The sequence below is a fragment of the Ranitomeya variabilis genome, chromosome 1 (genome assembly GCF_051348905.1).
Source record: "Ranitomeya variabilis isolate aRanVar5 chromosome 1, aRanVar5.hap1, whole genome shotgun sequence".
Classification (NCBI taxonomy): domain Eukaryota; kingdom Metazoa; phylum Chordata; class Amphibia; order Anura; family Dendrobatidae; genus Ranitomeya; species Ranitomeya variabilis.
The window spans coordinates 216876918-216899518 of NC_135232.1; the positions used below are offsets into that span (position 1 = coordinate 216876918).

At 41.4% G+C, this 22601-nt stretch overlaps 1 long non-coding RNA gene across 3 annotated transcripts; it reads left to right on the top strand.

Annotated features, from left to right (window-relative positions):
- Positions 1–2633: 2633 nt before the first annotated feature.
- LOC143793873 (uncharacterized) lies at positions 2634–14899 on the top strand. Of its 3 annotated transcripts, none has more exons than XR_013220310.1 (3): positions 2634–2911; positions 3970–4213; positions 14732–14899. It is a non-coding gene; the product is annotated as an uncharacterized LOC143793873 (long non-coding RNA). The 3 variants fall into 3 exon arrangements; XR_013220311.1 differs by lacking the exon at positions 14732–14899 and adding an exon at positions 7748–7823; XR_013220312.1 differs by lacking the exon at positions 14732–14899 and adding an exon at positions 5307–5717.
- Positions 14900–22601: the final 7702 nt, after the last annotated feature.

A 22601-nucleotide genomic window follows, 5' to 3' on the forward strand; every position in this document is an offset into this window, starting at 1 on the left:
GAATGGAATACAGCATTTAAAGGCAGGCTACATTCAGAGATGTCAGACTCATCATCACAGTTGTCATACTCCCCTACTGCTGCTAGCACCTTGTTAGGCTGTCTAGGACACTTAGGACAATTGATCAAGAAGTGGTCAGACTGGCAGCAGTAGAAACATAGACTTTCACGAAGGCGATGCTCCCGGCGCTCATTGATCTCACGCCTCTGAACGGAATCAATTTGCATGGGCACCTCCTCCACCTCCCGAGATGTTTTACCTGTAGGCTCTTTGGAAGGAAGGGAAAAGTTAGAAATACGGTTATATGCAGCAAAATTCTCCTGCCTACGCTCAGTAAGGCGAATGTCAGTGCGCACACAATGCTGTATAAATGTCTCTAGCTCTTGTGGTGACTCAGAGCGAGCTAGTTCATCTTTTACAATACTAGGCAGACCCCTTTTAAAAATAGGCAATTGTGCATAACTGTCCCAATTGGTATCTACAGCTAATCTCCTGAATTCAGTAGCATACTCAATAACAGAACGTTTAGCCTGACGTAAAGACAATAAAGCAGATTCAGCGGTTGCACGGCGATTAGGATCATCAAACATTAATGCCATAGCGGCCAAGAAATCATCCAAGTTATTTAACCGTGGGTCACGAGACTCAATCATCGGATTCGCCCAGGTGAGTGCTCGTGCAGTCAGCAGCATTATTACACACAATACTTTAGATCTATCATTAGGAAAACGGTCAGCATGCACATCAAAATATAGCATACATTGATTCACAAAGCCACGAAATTTGTCGCGATCACCATTAAATCTGAATGGGGCAACTTAGGTGGGCTAGCTGGTGGCGGTTGCCCAGAGGGTAAAGTCGCTTGTGCAGCTATTTGCGTGCTTATGTCCTGAAAAGCCCATCCATACTGGCACTCTATGCCAGCAAGTTTGTTTTCCTGGACTGCCATGCAGGTGCTTAAGTCCTGCAAAGTCTGTCCAAACACTTGTTGATTGTGTTCAAAGCTTCCAAATTTCTTTTGCAGACCTTCCACATCTTTCTGCAGTGATCTAATTATGGAAAACACCTGCTCTAATCTGCTTTCTGCAGTCATTGTTCCAGCAGTCTCCTCTTTTATGGCTAGAGTATCCTGTAATAATTATAGGGGATAACTCAGGAGACTCTTTGCATGGAACAAGACAACTACAGGACACAGTTTTATAAGTGGTAAAGTCTATGTTATCACCCGGTGATTCAAACAGGTGCAGAGAGAAACTCAAGTCCACAATACTTGGTGTAAATATTAAATGCAGCTTAGCAGTCTATAGGGAACTTCAGAGGAAAATGCAATCACGCAGAAAGTCTATGAAGCACAATTATTCTTGAGGTTACTTGACAAGGATAAGTCCTTGCTTAGTCCAAAACACAGATAGATATGCTTATAAGGCAGTTCAAATAATATCTTAGCTCAACCAGGGAGGCCTGGGTAATAGTCTCAGGTTTTTGCAGAGCAGCAACAGCTTACATGTCCAGCAAATGCAGATGGAAGTAAACACGAGCAGCAGATGAAGGAGGATTACTGGAAACTTTTGAATGCAGCAGGAACTCAGAGCAGAGTAGCAGGATCACCACACAGGTTCAGCTGTGTGAAGTTGGCACCCCATGTTCTCAAAAGATGAATAAAAATACACCATTCGTTTGTGCTGCGTTTGTGCTGGTTTGTGCCGCAAAAATGAACGTTTGCGCCGCTTTGGTTCCCGAGATATTGCGCGTTATATTTTTATGAAGCTCCGCCCACTTTCCACCCCATGTTCTTAAATTTTAAAAATGAATACACCATTCGTTTGTGCTGCGTTTGTGCTGGTTTGTGCTGCAAAAATAAACGTTTGCACCGCTTTGGTTTCCGAGATATTGCGCGCTCAATTTGCGGAAACTCCACCCACTTTCCACCCCATGTTCTTATATTTTAAAAATGAATACACCATTCGTTTGTGCTGCGTTTGTGCTGGTTTGTGCTGCAAAAATAAACGTTTGCACCGCTTTGGTTTCCGAGATATTGTGCGCTTAATTTGCTGAAACTCCACCCACTTTCCACCCCATGTTCTTAAATTTTAAAAATGAATACACCATTCGTTTGTGCTGGTTTGTGCCGCAAAAATGAACGTTTGCGCCGCTTTGGTTCCCGAGATATTGCGCGTTATATTTTTATGAAGCTCCGCCCACTTTCCACCCCATGTTCTTAAATTTTAAAAATGAATACACCATTCGTTTGTGCTGCGTTTGTGCTGGTTTGTGCTGCAAAAATAAACGTTTGCACCGCTTTGGTTTCCGAGATATTGCGCGCTCAATTTGCTGTAACTCCACCCACTTTCCACCCCATGTTCTCAAATTTTAAAAATGAATACACCATTCGTTTGTGCTGGTTTGTGCCGCAAAAATCAATGTTTGTGTTGCTTTGGTTCCCGAGACATTGAGTGCTAGCTTTGCTAATGCCCCATTTTAGTTGCATCAAAAAACATAGTGGTCATCAGAGAAGTTAATTTAGCATTAAGGGATTACAGTAGCATACATGGTTTATTATGACATACACAGGATTAATACTTCATACATCGTGACTGGTCAGTGATGGGAAGAGGTTATACCTGGCAGAGGAGGTAATGTCTGTATGTACATCTCTGCTACCTGAGTTGTAACTCCGCCTCCAGCGATGTCATAGTGATGTCATAAGCCAGGGGTCGGCATTCTGTGGGGGCTAATGTCTGTTTACATTTCATTATGCAGAGTCGAGGTTATTGCCTGAGCAGCATTAGTTGACACTCTCACCTATTGAGTGGGGATAGTTTCGGCTTCCACCATATTCGTGACACCAGACCATTCACCCTGGAGGGAACCGCAGACTAGTAAAGAGTTTGCACCATCACTGAGGAACAAGGTCAGGTTACTCCTGGATTTATAACCTCTACAGCTAAGCACGAGTGCCATTGGTTGTAGTCATTCATTTTCACCCCAGTAGTAAGGCAGGGCGTGTTAATGGGTGGAGCCAATGGGCGGGGTCAAGGGGGCAGCAAAATTAGCTTTCACCTAGGGTGGCAAAAACCCTTGCACCAGCCCTGAAGCCCATTATACCTAGCAAACATTGTTTAGCCAAATTACGTTGCACTATAAAAAGAATTCCAGGGAAAAAAAAAAAAGTGATTACTTTTGACGTTGGCCAGTTTATGTAAAGTGACTGTCATCTTCTATGAAAATCTTTGCATAAATATGCAATGACCGTAGACATCACCACTTTGTGTGTGATGGATTTGGATTGCAGTGTGAATATGGCTGGGTTAACATTACATTTGGGCATACTGGGCATACGCTCCATTAATTTCTATGATCTGGCTGGGGTCCGCAAGTGACTCTAGTTGGCTAATTTTTGCTCCATATGCGGTTTTCTTGCTGGACTCAAAACCGTGGTAGACCATGATTTTGTGTCTGGCTCAAAACAAAAGTATTGTTATTTTAATATAGCTGGCCAACTAAACAGGACCTTCAGAGCTTAATAAATCTTTGCAAATCAAACACAGATAAAAATGGAATTACCAATAACAGATGAAACTTTGTAGACAGCAGAACTGTTTAAAGAACCATGAAACGGTTTAATCATAATGGGAAATCCACATTAACAAAATGTTAACAGAATAAAAAAATATTGGTAAGGCATATTTTAGGTTATTTTAAACATACACTTTAAGCACCAAAACAACCTTAGAGGAAAGCATTACTAACACTTTGTTTGGTGCCAAGATACTTTTAAACTTTCCACAACAATCTTGCAGCCTGTGACATGCCACGGGACTCATGATGAGACAGATTCTCCACATATTCACTCCTCCTTTGTAAATATTACAACATGGGGTTGTATCTTGGTCTTTGCAGAGGCTGTTGTAATAAAGTCACACAGGTCATCATATTTCATCCCAGCCATTAAATTTTCTTCTACAATAGGCAACATAATGACCAAGAGACATATTGCCAGTTCCTGGAATGAAGGCAACAACCCCTCGTAGCACAAATGAATGACTGTCCAGATGTATGTTCACAGGTATTTCGGACAGTGTATACTGTGTTTCTGCACTTATTTCAATACAAAGTACTTGTCCAGTGGTGCAGCTGTGCGTGACCGAACCACTGCAAAGGAATTTCAATGAAGATGCATCCTGAATTTTCAAGCCATCTGGACACTCTTGAGGTGACTTTAATGGCTTTAGACATTTTGAAACATTTAGGTGTAGCCCATCTTCCAATGCTAGCTGAAGTTTACTAAGTCCATTAGTTTCTAAAATATGTATATTGATTGGCAGAAGAGGGATTGCTCTTGAATTAGCTATATTTCTATTGCAGTACACAGAAGAACACTGTGTTTTAATTATTACACTTGGTACCTGTCTCATTGTCATTGAGATTATGTGTGCAACATTACATTCAGCATTGACCTGCCTCACACCTGACTTCAGCTGAACATATTCAAATATTCCAGACAGTATTTTAGCCCTCATTGTATAAACTTCCTTCCTTTCCAACTCCCTTTGTCACAATTGTCTGCACCAATTCAAAAATTTCAACGGTGTTCTCTTTGTTGACATAATTGCAAAATAATCCACTGTCCCAGAATGCACAACAAAGACACTGGCAAAATGAATGAAATGCACAGGTATTAATGATACTTATAAGCTTTTTGTTTACTTGTATTGGTTTTTTAGCTAGATGGTTACCATTTTTCAAAATGCTCACCTTTTTTTTCGGTTAAATTTTGTGTCCATGTGCAGCAACTCGGAACATGGGGTTAGGTAGGACAATCTCTTTTTTGGAGGAATACTGAGACCTTTCCAATTTTCAACAGGCTGCTCCTGCAAGCTACTTTCATCACCCAATTTTATGTGAACTTGTGAATCCTCCTCACAGTTGCTGTTTTTTTGCCCATTCTCTTGGCTCATATTTTCACTGCTTTCGGTTTTCTTTATGAGAACTGAGGAAAGTCTCATTTTGCCTTCCATAAATTCAAGGTGACGAATTACAAATCGGTCGGTTCTAATAGGGAGACATTCATGTTTAAAGAGTCCATTTTTTATGTTCTTAAATTCAGCCTCAACATTTGCAGAACTTGCTGTCATGTTCACACTTTTAAAGTGTGGAACCATTATGGCTGTCCAAAGTGGAAGGTAACATGCCATTCTTAAAAGATTTGGAACAAGTTCTGGAAGGAAATGTAAATTGTCTCGGTCACCATGATTTGCTGCAAGCATCTTACTCCTTTCACAAATTTCTGTTGCCCATATTTTCAGGTCTGTTTGGCATGGTTGAATTGGCTCATCCTCTTGTTCTTTCATCTCTACTCCATAGTCATCTTCAGTGACAGTGGGTAAAACACGTCCCTCTGCAATCCGTCTCTTCAGTTGAACTTTGCTAGTCTCTGATAAAACTGGTGTGCCTCTGTCATCATTCCCTTCTGATTCACTAAAAGCAACAACTGAAATTGAATGAATGAGTTCTCTCGCATCATCAAGTGATGTAGACTGTAGAAGTTGTGCCATTGCTCTGAGATAGAATTCCCTTACTCTGTTTCCAGCTTGCCTCAGACATTCCCATCGGCTAATAAGCTTGATACAGTGCGCAACATCAATTCTAATAAAGCATGGTGGTAGTTTTGATGCAACATTCCTGGTCAACACTCCAAAACACTGATTTATATATGTCTTCAAGTCGGGGTAAGGAGCGAAAGCCTTAACTAGAGCTCCAAGCAAAGATAGGGAGAAATCACAAACTGCTTCCTTTGGAACAGTAGCACCTGCTTGTTTCCATTTTGTCAGCCATTGTGCTATAGAATTAATAGTATGGCTCTCAGAAAGCATCTGCACTACTGGGATATGATCTCCACTCGAACACAAAACCCCTTGGTACAAAAAGATGTGTCCAGAAATGCCAACAGGTCTTTTTAGTTTTCTCACTACTGAACCTGTTGCATCAAAACTTACATAGGAACCCAAGTTCTTTGACTTTATTTGGTACACTTGCATCTGAGACGGGGTCCAGTAATGGCAAAAAAATTTATCTAGACCAATGTTGTGTATGCTTCCAGTCTGAGGAACACTGTATTTCAGGAGATGTAATGAAAGAATTGGGTCCTTGTGCATTAACTCTCTTTCGCCAATCTCTTGCTTGGCTTTTCTTAACGTTGCTAGATTTGATAGATGGCTAGGCTCAGGTACACCAACATCCATAACTTTATAAGCCTCAGCTGCTCGCCATACATGTGCTTGTTTTCGTCCTTCCCAGAGTTCTTTTGACAACCTTTTTCTTAAATCTCCTGATAATTTACGTTTTGATTTTCCTGTGTGGAGACTGTCATCAATATTGCAGATCATACACTTAAGCACTACTGGCTTAGCAATCTCTGGTATTTCTTCAACTTTTATGGATAGTTGTGCATCACACTCTGTGCAGCACCCTGTTATATCTATGTAGTTAGATACAACATTTGGATAAACCTTTGCCCTCCTGAATTTAAGTGTGCACGATGACTTGATATTTTTCCAGATCTCCTCATTCAATATGTGAGTCCATGTACCAGGTTTTAAGATTGTGTATTCTCTTTTATCAGCATACATAGATTTGTCATTGTAAATTACTTTTTCAGGCCAAATTTTGATCCAGCTCTGAAAAGAAAGACTGAACTCAAACTGAATGTCATAGCACTGAACTGATGAATGACTCTCTGTTCCTTCTGAGCTCTCACTGTTGGAAGGTTGTTTTGGGATATTTGTAACATCTTTGTACAGACCAAGGGCTTCCCATACATTGTGCCGATTTGTCTTTACAAACGTGTAAAGGTTTTTTGGTGAAATTTTGTTATTTAATTTTTGACACAAGTCTACCCATACTTTTTCTGAGGGGAATGCTATTGCCTGTCCTGTAATAATTTTTTCATGTGAAGAACAGATGACATTTATAATGTCATCATAGTCACAGGCTGGCTTCCTGGGCATCTGATCAAAACAAAAAATGTTTTTTTTAGTTTTACATGCAGTGTATTATATGGAAAATAATTGATTACATAATTTTTAATAGTTAAGATACAGTGGTCCCTCAACATACAATGGTAATTAGTTCCAGGTGAATCATCGTATGTTAAAACCATACTGGAGCAGCAGGTGATGCTGCATTCAACAGAGTCCTTCATATGTTGAAATGATCGTATGTTGGGGCCATTGTATGTGTTGAGGGATCACTGTACTGAGATTAAATAATCCTATTCTTAGCACGCTCACTTCTCTCTACTTTTACAGATGAAAAGTGTATTGTGTATCTCTGCCTCTCCTATAGTAATAAATGGTGGGGGCGTGCCTGCCACAGCAAAGCCCTGTGGTTGGCAGTCACTCTGCACAGGGCGGTGATTGCTCCATGCAGGGGAGCACTGAGGGCCACTGCAGGAGATTGCAGGGGGTCCCAGTGGTCAGTACCAAACCCCCCCCCCCCCCCCGGGGGGTGGGATAGGGGATAAGTTTTGCAGCAGAGTACTCTTTTAATGGGTTAAAGCATTACTGTAATTACAAACAACTTGATGTGTTGGAGAACTACAACCCCCAGCATACCCGGACAGCCTTTGACTGTCCGGTCATGCTGGGAGTTGTAGTTTTGCAACACCTGCAGGCACCCTGCTTGGGAAACACTGTTGTAGATAGATAAAAGTACAACTCCATGATTGAACTAAAGTTTCTTTGCTCAGGTAATAGCTTTGCAGAAATCTACCAAGACAGTTTAGCACATTTTCAGTTCAAATAAGTAAGTACACTTGATTTACCCTGGGAGTCTCTCAGCTAGTAGTCAGATTGTTAGGCATACATACATTTGCTTAGGCCTTTCACCAAGTTACAGTGTGTGGGGGAGGGGCATCACAAGCAGGAAATCGAAATGAAGTATGGGGTCTAGTAAGGAACAATTTATACATTTTTTTTTATTATAAAATTGCTATGGCTAGCCGGTGTTTTTCATTTCTTTTTATCTCCCTTTATCCATATATCAGTTACAGTGATTTGAGGCACAAACTCAGTGCGAGATTTCAAAAACCAAAGCAGCACAAACCAGCACAAACGCAGCACAAACGAATGGTGTATTCATTTTTAAAATATAAGAACATGGGGTGGAAAGTGGGTGGAGTTTCAGCAAATTGAGCGCGCAATATCTCGGAAACCAAAGCGGTGCAAACGTTTATTTTTGCAGCACAAACCAGCACAAACGCAGCACAAACGAATGGTGTATTCATTTTTAAAATTTAAGAACATGGGGTGGAAAGTGGGCGGAGCTTCATAAAAATATAACGTGCAATATCAACCAAAATACATATACCACTGATACATATCAAAGAACTCTTATCACAGGGAAACACCCTTTAACTGGACATAAATCACAGGGTATCACTCCATCTGAATATTGATCCTACAAAAAGCCTGGAGTAATTATGCACCCAGAAACATAATTCACTAAAACTCAAATTTTATTATAAATATAACATACACGGAAACAAAGTACATAAACAAGGTGCTCATAGCATACACGTACAAAGGACAAAGACTACTGCAGGTAACACCATATGGACACTAACAGGCAACGCACCGGTCAGTATCAAACTGAGTCCGGTTCAAATGGTCACATCTAACGGTATGTACATCTCCCATATAAATTCTTATGCCTACATAGGCCAAATTAAAGGACCGATAAAGCCATGTTAGTCTTACCCATTTAGGTTGGTGCAGTGTCAGTCCCGCTGCCCCGACGCGCGTTTCGCGTTGGGCTTCCTCGGGGGGCGTGGTTAAATGTGTGTGCCGGGCATTATTTAAAGGACATAAGCAGCTGGAGTCAATAGGCGGCGTAATAATTTACTTTATCGGTCCTTTAATTTGGCCTATGTAGGCATAAGAATTTATATGGGAGATGTACATACCGTTAGATGTGACCATTTGAACCGGACTCAGTTTGATACTGACCGGTGCGTTGCCTGTTAGTGTCCATATGGTGTTACCTGCAGTAGTCTTTGTCCTTTGTACGTGTATGCTATGAGCACCTTGTTTATGTACTTTGTTTCCGTGTATGTTATATTTATAATAAAATTTGAGTTTTAGTGAATTATGTTTCTGGGTGCATAATTACTCCAGGCTTTTTGTAGGATCAATATTCAGATGGAGTGATACCCTGTGATTTATGTCCAGTTAAAGGGTGTTTCCCTGTGATAAGAGTTCTTTGATATGTATCAGTGGTATATGTATTTAGGATTTTTCTGTGTTTTCACAGCTGTTTCCACTGGTGAAATGGACTTTAAGGCACGTGAAAAGACGTGGCTCTTACAACTTGACAAGGTGTTCAGTAGCAGTACATGTACGGTTTTAAATTCCGGATCTAAGGATTTGGCAGACCTGACAAGTAGATTCAAGGATTTGTTACATAGAAAAACCCGCCTTTGGTGGAATAAATCCTTTTTGGAACGATATATTTCTTGCGGATTGATCCCTAGGGGATTACGCATCCAAGTGTTCCCATCGTTTAATATTGATGATGACGTATTTAGAAATGAGTGGGAGGAGGTCGCAGCAACGTGCTCAAAGGGATTTATGACTCTTTTGATTAAGAACAATGAGACGACCATCAGCGAGCTAGATAAAGATCTAGAAAACATCCAGGAGGAAATTAATAAAATCCTTACTCCCGAAACAAAAACTTCTTTCCAAAATAATCTGGACTTAGACATCCAGAAATGGGAGAAAGAAATTGTAGTCCAGAAAACAAAGAAATACCAACGTGACGTTACAGACACTCAAAATAATAGAGTATATAGGTGGAGGAATAATCAGATGAACAGGAAATTTGCGATGAGGGGGAGATCTATATCAGTCTCATCAATGTCATCGGCTGATGAGAAAACAAGTACAACTGAAAAGGGAAGTGTGGGATTGGACAGAACTGATGTACAGAGAGATCGGTGGCATAAGATAACGAGATCTGGGAATAAGAGAAAAACTCCCCTATCACCTCAGAAAGACAAAAGACCTAAGAACGCCACGCTTGAGGTAATTAATTTATCACAACATACCTTAACGGAAACCCAGCGTGAGGTCCTTGGTCTTGGTCTTTCCTTCTCCCCTTGCAATAACTTTGATTACTTTACAGCACTAAAAGACTTGAACCTATTCTCACGAAAACTTATTTTGAAAAAACTCCACTCACGATCCCCATTGGAAGAAGCAACTATGACTGAACAGGAAGTTCTTTCCATCCTGGAAGAATTGGAAAATGAGTCCTCTAATCCTCCTACAGGTATGCCTCCTCCGTCTATATGTGCCAGATCAACCACGTTCCCCCCTCTGTCACTATGCCCTCAGGTAGAAATTTTTACCAACTTAGTGGCTGCTGATTTAAAATCTATCAGCAATAGAAAAAAGCAGGACAACCTTACATGGTGTCAAAGGAAAGCACTGAGGGAAATTCTTGCATTGCAAGATGTGGTTATTAAACCATCAGATAAGGGGGGGAACGTGGTTGTTTGGCCCACGGAGAAATACGAGAAGGAGGCCTTTAAACAATTGCGCAACAGAGAAACTTATACTCTTCTTCCTAACAACCCTATACCAAAATTTATGGTTGAACTAATGGAGATCTTGGAGGAGTCCTTATATCAGGGCATTATAAGTAAAAAAATTTTTGATGGCCTCATTGTAGAATTTCCAGTTGTCCCCACGTTTTATCTTCTCCCCAAGGTCCACAAAGACTCTAGGAATCCCCCAGGGCGTCCGATTGTCTCTGGCATAGGGGGGCTCTGTGACCCTGTGTGTAAATATATTGATTATTACTTGAGATCACAGGTAGAGACCTTGCCCTCCTATGTCAGGGACACCACGGACGTCCTGAGGAGACTTGATGGCCTGAATCTGGAGCCTGATATGGTACTAGTCACGGCAGACGTTGAAACACTTTATACCTCCATCAATCATGATGATGGGATGGAGGCAGCATCATTCTTTTTGGGGTCAAGTAGTGTTGATTCTGATATTGTGGGCCTGGTGTTGAGGCTCTTGCGGTTCATCCTGACACATAATTGCTTTACGTTTAGGGACCGATACTACCTCCAGTGTTGCGGGACTGCGATGGGGGCGGCTTGTGCGCCTTCATATGCTAATCTGTTTTTGGGATACTGGGAGAGGACTCTCTTCCAGGAGGGCGCACAATCCGCCCCCCAAGTTCTGGGGTGGTATCGGTATATAGATGATATTTTATTTATTTGGCAAGGACCTATTGAACAGCTTCATCTGTTTATGCAGGAATTGAACCGTAACAGCCTCAACATCAGGCTCACATATAAGTATAGCCGTGACAGTATCGATTTTCTTGATATCAGGCTTCAGACCCAGGAGGATGGATCCATTAACACTGATGTATTTAGGAAAGAGACTTCAGTGAATGCCCTTCTTCACGCCTCCTCAGCCCACAATAGCAATACTATTGGAGCTATACCTATAGGGCAGTTCTTAAGGATGAGGAGAATTTGCTCTACTGAGGAGGCGTTTGAAAGGCAGTCTGTGGACCTTGGGGAGAGATTTCGGTTACGGGGCTATAGTAATAGAAGCATAAAGCGTGGGTATATTCGGGCCAAAAAACAAAGGAGATCTGATCTCCTGTCCCAACCACCTAAAGCTAAAAAGAAGGAGGATGATACAATCAGGTACATCTCTACATTTAATCACCAGTGGGGTACAATGAGGAACATCTTGAGGAGACACTGGTCGATTTTGAAAACGGACCCTATTTTAGCCCAACATCTCTCAGATGAACCCCGGATGACGGCTAGGAGATCGCGAAACCTGAGAGATATATTAGTGAGGAGCCATTATGTAACCAAGACTCCAACCCTGTTCGGTGCTGGGAAGAGGAGATGGGGTTTCTATCCATGTGGCGAGTGTTTGGCCTGCCGTAATCATGTGAGGGCACTGTCCTTCACCTCTGCCGATGGTTCAAAAGAATTTAAAATCACTGATTATATATCGTGCAGTACTACATGTGTAATCTACATGGCTAGCTGCACGTGTGGTTTGTCCTATGTGGGTCTGACCTCAAGGGAATTGAGGGTCAGAACCCGTGAACATATCAGGGACATCATGGCGGCTAAAGAGGTGGAGGACATTGCATCCCTTAAGACATTACCTCGACACTTCAGGCGGCACCATGGATGTAACCCCAAAGAGTTGAAGGTGTGTGGCATCGATCATGTTAGGAGTGGTATAAGAGGTGGGGACATCAAGAAAAAGCTTGCACAAGTAGAATGCCGTTGGATAACGGTATTAGGAACGATGTCACCTCATGGCCTCAATGAGCAACTGAGCTTTGCGTCTTTCTTATAGAATCAATTGTGTCTTATCTGTGCATTTTCTTGTATCCGGATTTTAACTTGTGTGTTTTATTTTTATTATTTTAGAATGTATCTCGTATGTATTTATGTCCATTATCATCTGTTCTTCGGGCATATGAGGGACATTTGGAACATCTGGCTGGTGATAGTCGAAATGGTGGAATTACCCGAAATGGAACATCAGTTGGTTTTCTCCTAGTGACATTTATGAACCTTATAGTGAATCAAGAAAATAAGTAATAAGAAAGAAGGACATGTCTATACAACATCAGATGCCGTTTGTCCGGATTGCTATATGGGACCAAATAATATTTTAAAATGTACTCCCTTCCTTATTAGTGTCTTTTTTGTATTTGAAATCTGATTTTTATTTTATCCAGTAAGAGTATCCTGTGGTTGCACTGTCTTGTGCATCCTCACATTTTAGATTACTAGATGCACTTTATGTCTGCACACCCGCGGTTCATATGCACTCTGTCACTTTAATTAATGTCTCTCTTATGTTTACGATAGTCACTAGTTTACATAGCGCGATACTATGTACACGCAATAGTTAGCACAGTATTCCGCTGTTTTTCTCACATACTTACTGCCCTCACTTGGTCCCTCTTTCAAAATGGCGATTACGGCACGTGCGCATGCGCACTGCGCTGGTGATTTGTGCGGTACCATTCTTCCCGGTATCCGGAAGTGACCTAACAGGATATGACGTCTGGTGGATTTTATCCCCTCCTGTTGTGGTCACTAGGACGGCCGGGCGGTATGGGCCTTAGCACCCCCAGTACAGCAGCGCGCATGCGCCAATTATTACGCCGCCTATTGACTCCAGCTGCTTATGTCCTTTAAATAATGCCCGGCACACACATTTAACCACGCCCCCCGAGGAAGCCCAACGCGAAACGCGCGTCGGGGCAGCGGGACTGACACTGGCACCAACCTAAATGGGTAAGACTAACATGGCTTTATCGGTCCTTTAATTTGGCCTATGTAGGCATAAGAATTTATATGGGAGATGTACATACCGTTAGATGTGACCATTTGAACCGGACTCAGTTTGATACTGACCGGTGCGTTGCCTGTTAGTGTCCATATGGTGTTACCTGCAGTAGTCTTTGTCCTTTGTACGTGTATGCTATGAGCACCTTGTTTATGTACTTTGTTTCCGTGTATGTTATATTTATAATAAAATTTGAGTTTTAGTGAATTATGTTTCTGGGTGCATAATTACTCCAGGCTTTTTGTAAAATCTCGGGAACCAAAGCGGCGCAAACGTTCATTTTTGCAGCACAAACCAGCACAAACGCAGCACAAACGAATGGTGTATTTTTATTCATCTTTTGAGAGCATGGGGTGCCAACTTCACACAGCTCACAGGTTCACAGGAGCAGGTATACAGCCAGGGAGTAATCAGAGTCAGGAGCTGGAAGCAAGGCAGAATACTCTAGCACAGACTGAAGGCTGGGGTGGAGTTTTATAGCAGGAAGACATAGTGCACATGAGACCAAAGACGCCATCTTGGAAAGGGGCAGTAATGCACAAAAGGTAAAAAAATGTTCAGAGTCCTGACACGCATGTTGCCAAATTCAACAGTTGACCGCAGCGGGTGATGCTGGTAATCTGGCAATGGGTTTGCAACTGGTTCATCCAGTTCAATGTTGGGTCGCTCCTTAGCCATTATGTAATTGTGGAGAACCACACAGGCTTTGACCACCTCATCGACTGTCTCCATTTTTATATTAATAGCTGTCGCAAGAATGCGCCATTTTGAGACTAGAATCTCAAAGGTACACTCTACTGTTCTTCGTGCCCTGGTCAGTCTTTAGTTAAAAATCCTTTTAGTGTGATTCAAGTCCCGACTGGAATATGGCTTCAGTAGGTTTTCACACATCTGAAAGGCCTCATCCCCAACCATAACAAATGGCATTGGTGGGCCTTGAGTGTTGGGGAGAGGTTGTGGCAGTGGAAAATTTAAATTTTTGCCATACACACGTCGGCCCATATCCGAATTCTTGAAAGTCTGTGAGTCATTGCCACGGCCAAAAGCTCCAATGTCCTCGGCGAGGAAGCGACAGTCCGCATCTGCTATTGCCATGAGCACAACAGAAAAATATTTTTTGTAGTTGAAGTACTCTGATCCAGTTCTGGCGGATTTGATAATGCGGATGTGCTTTCCATCCACCGCTCCCAAACAGTTGGGGAAATCACACACTCCAGAATTTTTCTGAAATTGCAATCCACATGTCCTCACACAATATAATTTTACTATTATTTTATTTTTTTCTTTTCTAAAATTGTTATACTTTGTTTTTTTTATAGTGCAGAATTCAAGACTTCTCAAGTAATGAACAATTGTTCAGGCTTTCACAGGAAAAGATTATTATATTATCACCACCCCGTGTCACTGTCAGCGTTCTTTTAGTAAAATTATGTTTGCATGGCACCACACATTGAATATTGTCTTGACTCTTCTGTGGAACGTAACGAAGCTTCTTGAGGATCAATCTGATATTGCAAGCATAATACGAAGCATGGGACAAAGCTGTTACTCTTGGATAGTAATGGTTATGGATAAAGTTCAAGAGATGAAGGGTTATTATTTGGGGGGGGGGTTAACTGGTGACAACATTTTATACAAATATCGCAACTCTGGATCATCTACTGGAATTTGAGCAATACTAAATATAGCAATTTTTTAAAAATCTTCATCTAAAGAACAATTGTCATTCAAGCTTATGTGACATTATGCAGTGTTGGTCGTATACAAAGGCATTAATCACCTACTTGTGAAATCATAAACTGGAGCTTGGAGTACTTGCCGACTATTCAGACAACCCATTCTCAATCACTTCGTTCCCCCATTATAAAATAATAACAGCTATACTCACCTTCACCGTTCCAGCGGTTTCGCCACTGGCTCTCTCAGGACTCGAGTGACATTGTTGTGTCACATGAGCCCTGCAACTAGTCAGCGTCTGCTTCACTCTCACTTCCTTCAGATAAACCAGACATCTGGAGAAAGTCAGATCGGTGGCTGCTCTCTCACTTCCTCCACATGTCTGATTTGTCCGATATAGAGGATAGTGAAGCAGCCGCTGATTGGCCACAGGACTCATGTGACACAACAATGTCACTCGAGTCCTGAGAGAGCTAGTGCCAAAATCGCTGAAATGGGGAAGTGACTATAGCAGTTATTATTTTATAATTTGGGAACATAGTGATTGAGAATGGGTTGTCTGAGTAGTGGACAACCTTGTTAATTGAGGAGGGCCCGGTGTGGATACTTAAGATCGGTAAATAGGCACCTTGTGATATTTGTGAGTGGTGGAAATCTGCCTTTCAGAAAGGGTAAAGATGGGTCTACCCTACCCAACATGCAGTATAATTGACTGCTAATCAGTAAATATTTATCGACCGGCGGTTGTTTAATAGTTTTTCATAGTAGAAGACCACGTTTGATGCAATGAACAATTTGTAATACATTCTTCAGTAGACTTACATTGTTCTCAGCAGCACGAGTCTTGCTTACAAAGGATGATGTGCTGCCGAGAATAATGATCGTTTGTGTAGCATAAAAGGTTATTTCACCTGACGAACAAGTATTTTGCTTCTGCTCGTAGTTATCGACCGGCTGTTTTAGACTGCCAAATTATTGTGAAATGAGTATTCATAGGATTGCACGTTTAAGACAATCTTGTGTAAAATCACCTTTAACGCTCTGGTATTTTATGAATGAATTGTTTTTCTTTCCTTCTTCTGGTCTGTGAGTGTAACCTTGGTGGGTGCGAGCGCTCCCGATAATAATTTTTATCTTTACTCTACATGCTTAAAATACTAGAGGGCATGAACACAGCAGAAATATCAATGTATGTAATTCATAAATGTAAGCGTAGGCGAAAATATGTAGGACATTCTTACAAATGAGCGGCGCTCAAATATTATTGCACAACTATAAAGACATAACCATATATGATGGAATGGGGGTGTATGCGGAGGCAGAAACTGTTGCTGTGTTGCTATAGTAAATGGTGCCAGGAGCAGCACATGATCTTCCTGGAGCGTAACAATATTGTATCTTACAGTTATTAGGTTCTTTAGAAGGACGTAGATCTGGGGATTTATTCTGACGGAATATAAGCTGAACTGGACGGACAAATGTCTTTTTTCAGCCTTGCTAACTGTTACTATGTTACTATGATCGGCTTCCAATGCCACCAGGATGAGTATTATCTCACTAACAGGATCTATCCTTATGTCCTTGAAATGAATGGAAATGTCTGGAAGGATAGAAAACAGGAGGTGACCAAAGCGGAGAATAAAAATTAAAGGACGGGTTTCATTTGATTATTATTGATTACGCGACAGACAAGTTGTTGCTTAGCAATAGAAAGTGCCTAATTAAAGAAGAGACCAGAGGGACATTTGTCCTGGAAATAATCTGCGTGATCGAGTGTGATTTCCACCACAATGTGCGCTATTAGATCTTTGAGCAGGTGCGGGGCGAAGGTTGGTGTCCGGAGCTGTGCAGGAGCAGATGTACTCATTACACGTCAGGTTGTCTGTAGCTGATTTCCCAGCTGAGGATGCGTTCTCACACTGAGTATTTGGCATGTTTTTTATTTCTCAGATTCTCAGCAGCAATTTTTGTCTCTTTTTGGTGTATCACTTTATAAATATAACTCTGCTTTGGAAATTTCTTGTTACTTAGCTTTGATAAAACTTTATTGGTAAAGTCAAGTACGGATTACATGAGTTTTTATCACATTTACGCTGTGAAATCGCACAAAAAAATGCAGATGCGTTTTTATCTGTGGATTTTCCTTGTGCCATTGAAGTCTGTGGGGAAAATCCACAAATAAAGCAGATATTGACCTTAATAGAAATTGACATGTCACGGATTTAAAAAACACAAAGCTGGTCTATTTCAGCAGGCAACTGTTATGGTTCTCAATGGCAAGAGAACATAGCCCAGCAAACATAAGTACTAGCTCTTGGAAGGATGGAAACTAAACTGACCATGAACTAAACCTGCCGCACAACTAACAGTAGCCGGGTAGCGTTGCCTACGTTTTTTATCCCTAGACGCCCAGCGCCGGCCGGAGGACTAACTAATCCTGGCAGAGGAAAATATAGTCCTGGCTCACCTCTAGAGAAGTTTCCCCGATAGGCAGACAGAGGCCCCCACATATATTGGCGGTGATTTTAGATGAAATGACAAACGTAGTATGAAAATAGGTTTAGCAAAATTGAGGTCCGCTTACTAGATAGCAGGAAGACAGAAAGGGCACTTTCATGGTCAGCTGAAAACCCTATCAAAATACCATCCTGAAATTACTTTAAGACTCTAGTATTAACTCATAACATCAGAGTGGCAATTTCAGATCACAAGAGCTTTCCAGACACAGAAACGAAACTACAGCAGTGAACTGGAACAAAATGCAAAAACAAACGAGGACTAAAGTCCAACTTAGCTGGGAGTTGTCTAGCAGCAGGAACATGCACAGAAAGGCTTCTGATTACAATGTTGACCGGCATGGAAGTGACAGAGGAGCAAGGTTAAATAGCGACTCCCACATCCTGATGGAAACAGGTGAACAGAGGGGATGATGCACACCAGTTCAATTCCACCAGTGGCCACCGGGGGAGCCCAAAATCCAATTTCACAACAGGCAACATTGTTTTTTGGTGTTTTTTTGCAATGAAAATATGCAGTGGAAAAAATGCACAATTGACTCAATTTGGCATTAAAGAGGTTGTCCGGTCTAAATTGATAAGTCCGCAGTCTTATGCAGTCTTATGTATGCGTTGTACGTACTCCCATACACTTGTATGGAGCAAGGTCGCACCCCGTCTAGTGATGCTGCCAACCAGTGGGCATGGCCTTGCTCCATAGAAGTTTATGGAGGGAGGCGTACTCACTTGTCAGGCTCTGGCTGGGAGTATGTATAACACATGCATACCCGCCGGTCCTGGCTCAGAAACTGGCAAATCCTCCTACAGAGTGACTGTAGACTTATCAATTTAGGCCAGATCACCCCTCTAAAGGTTTTGATTTCAGGATTGGTTCACGTTTTTGTGTATGATGGCAGAAGGTTTTTACAATTGATTTTGCTGAAAATATACATTCTAATGCTGTACTATTTTCTTTATATGGTGGTGGTGGTGGTGTGAAAGGATCTTTCTGCTACAATTTTAGATTTTATAGTTATTTTTATTTTTTTTTATTTTTTTTTTTTAGTCGATTTGCTGGATATAGGCTGAGAATACCACAGTCTGTTTTCAGTGACTGCTGTGTAATGTTTCATTATCTGCAGCTTTTGAAGAAACTTTGTAATACCTTCTGTGGTTTTACAGTTTTATCTGACCATTTGTATAAGTAAAAACTTAAATTCGTACCAGTGTCACATATGAGACTAAGGAATTATTCAAAGAAAAAAGGGAACGTTTATTCCCTTAAAAACAATCTTTAATAACTAGATATTAAAAAACCTACCCAGTGAAATTTGGTTCAATACCAAAATAGAAAAAGACCTAACACGCGGCCTAGAAAACCCTGCAATAGGCCTATCTCAAAAACCTGCCTTACTGCGGAGGTTGGCACCCTAAGGCTGCCGTCACACTAGCAGTATTTGGTAAGTATTTTACATCAGTATTTGTAAGCCAAAACCAGGAGTGGAACAAATAGAGGAAAAGTATAATAGAAACATATGATCCTATGAGCCCTATGACTAAGGGCGCCGTGGTGCACCAGAAACGCGTCAGGCAGAGAGTTTCTTTCTCTCTTTTTTAAAAAACTGTGTTTTTTTTTAATGTTCTAATAAATTTGGTAATTTTACCTACACTGGATGGACGTGCTGGAAATTTCCTTCCTCCTTCCCAATAGAAACATATGCACCACTTCTGCATTTATCACCCACTCCTGGTTTTGGCTCACAAATACTGCTGTAAAATACTGACCAAATACTACTAGTGTGACAGCAGCCTAATAGTAGCGATTTTTGGTGCCCCCTCTCAACGTAGACTATCCCTACCTCCCCTATTATCGCCCTACCATGCAGGTGGGAAAACAATGTATTGATAGAGAAGGGATGAAAAAAGCAGGTGGAAAAACGCCTAAAAACCCGTGCAGGTGTTTTGTAGACAAAGGTTGTAGGAAACACAATGCTATTGGTGACACATTTACCCATACAATGATAAGCACTCAGAATAAAAAATTCAGCCCTATTAGATGGATTAGGCAAAGTATCAGTTAGTCAATGCATTAGCAATAATGACTAGATATAATGAAGAGTACACTTATCATGTATAGGGTACGCCCTGACGTGTTTCCCCGCTGTGACAGTTCATCAGGAGGCCCAGAAGATGAAAAACATATATTAGAAGATGCCAGATGCCGTGATGAAGGGATAACATAACTAGTGGTCAAAAAAACGCTAATGTGGTCTCAAAACTGATGGGTCCTAACGTGTCTAATGTGAATACCTCGCTAAGACTGAAGTCTGAATTCCTTGGTAGATGTAAATACCTCTCTTTCAAGTCTGATTTTATGGGTAGGTAGGACCCTGCTGCAATTAAAATCCACCACATGCTGAAGGGCGGAGTGCTCGGTCAGAAAATAATATGCAATGACAAAAAGACTGACTGGCACTTCCAAGCTAATGTGAACAGGTGCCAGCTAGGAACATCTAACTCCATGTATAATACACAAAAAAGTTGCACTCTGTAGTGCTAAAGAATGTCAGTTTTGAGATCACCTTGTCGTTGGATGCTGGGCATGCATAAATTGGCCAAATTATGTGGTAAGCATCTCATTTTTCCTAGTATCCAGAAGCAGTATTGCTATTCATATTTCATATATTTCACATTGACATGCTTTAGGACTACAGAGTGCAAATTTTTGGCTTATTTTATCCCTAGAGCTAGGGCCTGAATAGGGAAGGGGGAATGAGCACTGGTCAGTCCCCACTGTACACTAAAGAGAAGTAGTGAGACAAACAAGGGGGAAACAACTTAGCATGAGCAGACTCAGAGAGGTAACACCAAACATCCTCCAACATCACAAGATAGGAATTTAGTCGACTGCAATCGCTCCAGGCCTTCACAAGGGAAAATGTGAATATCACCGGCGACTCACTGAAGCAGACTGGGAGTCTATAAACACCCAGGTCCAGGTTTGTCAATAAGAGCCTGAGGGAGGTTGCCACTGGGTCCAAAAGTCAGAGACATTTTGCAGCCAGATGCAGAGTGACTGTCTGTAGTATCTGACACACCCGTGACCCTAAGCAAACAGCTGTGAGCTGTTATTAATGCACTGGGAACCTTTATGGCTATTGGCCTCTTCCTAGAATATTAGCATCAGCTGTCGGTTTTCTTTCAGCTGGTTACGAAAATGAAGGGTGACCCCATGCTGTTTTTTATTTATTTATCTATTTGACACTCAATCTACACACACAGCGGGTGCTGACTCCAACTCCCATCAGCGATGTCTGGTTTCGCTGATCGCAGGAAGACCAAGTGACAATAATTCAGCATCTGGAGCCTGGGAAAAGAGATAACTGTACTGCTTTTTCCCAGGCACCAGTACATGCCACACTGATGACACACGGCTGTGTCAAGCACCCATTTAGTCCATGGTACGTGAAAAAAAAGACATATTGCATGTTTTTCACGCAGACACGTGGTCCATGTGAAAAACCTGGCATGCGTGCACCACCATTGAATTCAATGGGTGTGCGTGTGTTCATAATTGCAGTCCTTAAAAAATGGATGTGTAAAGGAGCCTTAGGTTGTCCATCATTTTATTATCTGTTTTACCATCAATGTGTCATCTGTGTGTCTGCTTTTATTATCAGTGTGTCATCTCTGTGTTCGTTTTTCCATCTGTGTCGACCTTTATCATCTGTGTGTCATCTGTGTGTCTGTTTTTTCCACCAGTATGTCATCCGTGTGTCCGTTTTTTACCATTAGTATGTCATCTGTGTCTGTTTCTACCATCAGTGTGTCATCCATGTGTTTGTTTTTCCCATCAGTATGTTATCTGTGTCCGGTTTTCCCATCAGTATGTCATCTGTTTGTTCATTTTTCCCATCAGTGTGTCATCTGTGTCTACCTTTATCATCTGTGTGTCATCCGTGTGTCTGTTTTTTTCACCAGTGTGTCATCAGTGTCCGGTTTTACCATCAGTGTCATCTTTGTCCGGTTTTACCATCAGTGTGTCATCAGTGTCCGGTTTTACCATCAGTGTCATCTGTGTCAAATTTTATCATCAGTGTCATCTGTGTGTTCGTTTTTATCATCTGTGTGTCATCTGTATGTCTGGTTTTTCCACCAGTGTGTCATCCGTGTGTCCATTTTTACCATCAGTGTGTCATCAGTATTTCCATCAGTGTGTCGTCCGTGTGTCCGTTTTACTATCAGTGTTTTCATCAGTGTGTCGTCTGTTTTACTATCAGTGTTTCCATCAGTGTGCCGTCTGTTTTACTATCAGTGTTTCCATCAGTGTGCCGTCTGTTTGTACATTTTTACCATCAGTGTGTCATCAGTGTTTCCCTCAGTGTGTCATCTGTATGTTCGTTTTTATTATCAGTGTGTCTTCTGTGTTTTTTACAGATGGATAAAAAAAACAAATAAATAAAGCTTCTCCTATACTTTGCAATGTTAAACACATACAGAGGGGAAAACAGTTTTTAGTCAGCCACCAGTTGTACAAGTTCTCCCACTTAAAAAGATAGAGAGAGGCCTGTAATTGACATCATAGGTAGACCACAACTATGAGAATCAAAATGAGATAACAAATCCAGAAAATCTCCTTGTCTGATTTGGCAAGATTTTGCAAATTATGGTGGAAAATAAGTATTTGGTCATTAGCAAATGTTCATTTCAATATTTTGTTATATATCTTTTGTTGGCAATGACAGAGGTCAAATGTTTTCTGTAAGTCTTCACAAGGTTGGCACACACTGTTGGTGGTTTGTTGGCCCATTCCTCCATGCAGATCTCCTCTAGAGCAGTGATGTTTTGGGCCTGTCGCTGGGCAACATGGACTTTCAACTCCCTCTAAAGGTTTTCTATAGGGTTGAGAATGGCTAGGCCACTCCAGGACCTTCATATGCTTCTTACGAAGCCACTCCTTCATTGCCCTGGTAGTGTACTAGGGATCATTATCATGCTGAAAGACCCATCCACATTT